We start from the raw sequence: 2,983 nt of genomic DNA on the forward strand, positions 1-2,983 counted from the left end.
CTTTCTGCAACAAAATATGTAATGTGAAACGAATATATAACAGGATTCCCCAATAACAGCGGATACAAAGCTCATACAGCGTCGAAACAAGGTTTTTCTCCATTGTATATTGCTTCATTACGAATATGTCATAATTGACACCATTACTTTATAAATGAGCATCGTCAGCACAGATCAATATCCACTCAACAATGTCGACACCCAAAAGGTCGTTTAGGAATCCCGCCTATGATAAATGAAGAATATAGTAAAATCCGGTCCACATCAAATAGCTATGATTCACCTATGGACAGAAGCTTACCAAATGCATAGTGTCACGTTCTACACCACTATGACAATCCAATGAGTTGTAGCACCATAGTTGTTTTTCCCATAAATTCATCTCGTATAAGACCCAATGTTTGGGATTTCGCCAGAGTATAGGAAGTAAAATCTGTTAATCAATACAATATTTTATAAATCCGTAGACATATTGTGATAGGGATGTTAGGACTAAACCTTGGAGAAGAGGATTGTTCACTTACCTTTTCAAAATTGGAAAAGTCTACGCAGTGATCATCGGTACTCCAACAATGTAGTGCGTCTACGAATCCATTGGTGTATGGCTTTCGCCGGACGTACGTCTGTTGCACAAAATAGTAAGGTTTAACCACCAAGAAACGTGAGTAAGTCATAAAAGCAAATAAAACAATAGCAGAACAGACATACCATGAAATAAGGGGTGATGATGCGTACGGTAGTGCTTGTTGCGTTGCTTTGAATATAATTGACAAAATCACACATTGTGTGGTTGCAAAAATTTACGAACTTTAAAACATACAAACCGATGACCTAGAAAATAATAGTGGTTACATACGTACAAAATTACTGATAGTGTTCCCGTCTGCAAATTCATCTTGCATCTGATTGATGTTCTCTTCGAACTCTTTAGGGCGTTGTCGTTCACCCTTGTTTGTGGATGTTGCACTGAGTGCACCATGAGCATAGTATTCAGAATTTGACATTGAAATTATTTTCTACAGCAAACAATACAAAACGAATATACGATATAAAAAGGCAAATGTTGCCTAAACCGGTCACGAGGTTCAAAAAATATATGCCTTAAGCACTAGTGTTGGTCCTGTGGATGTGGTTGTTTTCTTCTTCGGCGCCATGCCTGGTCGTATTGCTCTCATCATCCTCTTCTTCGGCGCCATGCTTGGTTGTATTACTCTCATCGTTCTCTTCTTCGGCGTCATGCCCGGACGAAGATATCGATGACACCTTTGCGACACAACTACAGAATCGACGTCGTCAATCAATTATAAAGGAAACGTCATTTCACATACCGTCCTTTTTTGAAAATCGCCCGCAAATTAATTGATTGTGTTTTAAATAAATAAAAAAACATCATTTTGACTGCATATTATAATAATAGTTGAGTGGGAGATTGACCCGACCCGACCAAACCTGGTGTCCAGATATGTATAATCTTTGACAATTATTGTATTCATTAGCATATATGGATACATCGATATATTCATGCCACATACTTTCTTTATCGGGTTTTTAACAACAAACGTTCATTATCGCTTTAGACTATTATCATTTAACACCGGCAAAATTGTTCCTTCTTGTTGTCCGCATACATCACAAATCGATGTTGACTTACACCGTTTACAAAGGGCGATTATTACAAGCCATTGGCGGTTGCATGAATCGCTAACCTATTACTCGGCCAAACATTAGTAACCTTTGTTAATTGCATACAATTGAAATTAACGTGTACAACGATTGTTGACAATATACATCGCATTCAAGGAGGTTGAGCTAATGGAGCCATTTTTTGCTCCATTAATCGCGTATGAGGTTTGCGATTTTTATTCATTGGCGATGAGGAAAAATGTGATTTCTAAACAACAGACATTCCATTTCCTACATGGCCAGCCTATTGATGACCTATATCCCTTTCCACTTAGTGTACTCTACAACATGCGAGGCGTGTCAGTAGTACGACGATTGAATGAGAATGCCTTATGACCTCGATCAATGCTTTGTGCATGTTGTTCAACAATACTGCCATTTGCGATCAACAAAATCTTCTTACCGATGTCTTCGTTTACGAAAGTCGAATATTATAAGGCGTTGTTGACCTCATGAATTGCAATCCTATTTCGCGGTTTGCATTTAAGGTGTCCCTGCAAATGAGCAATTTCTAAGCAGAAACCATATCATACCGCTTTTGGCTGGCAACCTATTGCGCGATTTGAATTTACTGATGATCATCAATAGCGATTTTTTAGCATCAAACTTTTCTTATCGCTGTTGACTGTTATCATTTACAATGTCAGAACTTGTTCAATTATTATTCACAGCAAACATCGCAAATCCGTTTTGCGATTTTCTATCAAGGCGGAGACAAATACAGTGATTGCTGAACATAAATAATCTATTATATCGATGCTGACCTTAATCATTTCCTAACGTCGATTACGAGACCTTGTTGACTGCATAAATCGCATGTGTTCTGCGATTTTCATTCAAAAACGATGAGTTATATTGCGATTTGTGAACCATATTACTCATGTTAATCAGACATCTATTGCGATTTTCATTCAAAAATGATGAGTTATATTGCGATTTTTATTCAATCAAGGAGGTTAGGCAATAATACGATTTCTGAACAACAGACATCTATTTTCAATTACAGTTTATTTATTTATGAGATCCATAGACGAAACATGTTTGTTAGATGTAATAAAAAAGAATTAAACAAAAAAAGAATATCACGTTACGATAATTACTTATAGAATTACAACAAATAACTATAGCGATTTCTGAGCATCAAACTTTTTGTGTCGCTGTTGACTGTTATCATTTACGATGTCAGAACTTGTTCAATTATTGTTCACGACATACATCACAAATCCTTTTTGTTATTTTCTATCAAGACGGAGACAAATACAACGATTGCTGAACTAAAATGATATATTAAATAGATGCT

The sequence above is a fragment of the Nuphar pumila genome, chromosome 15, assembly GCF_984573655.1.
Source record: "Nuphar pumila chromosome 15, dmNupPumi1.hap1.1, whole genome shotgun sequence".
NCBI classification, from domain to species: Eukaryota; Viridiplantae; Streptophyta; class Magnoliopsida; order Nymphaeales; family Nymphaeaceae; genus Nuphar; species Nuphar pumila.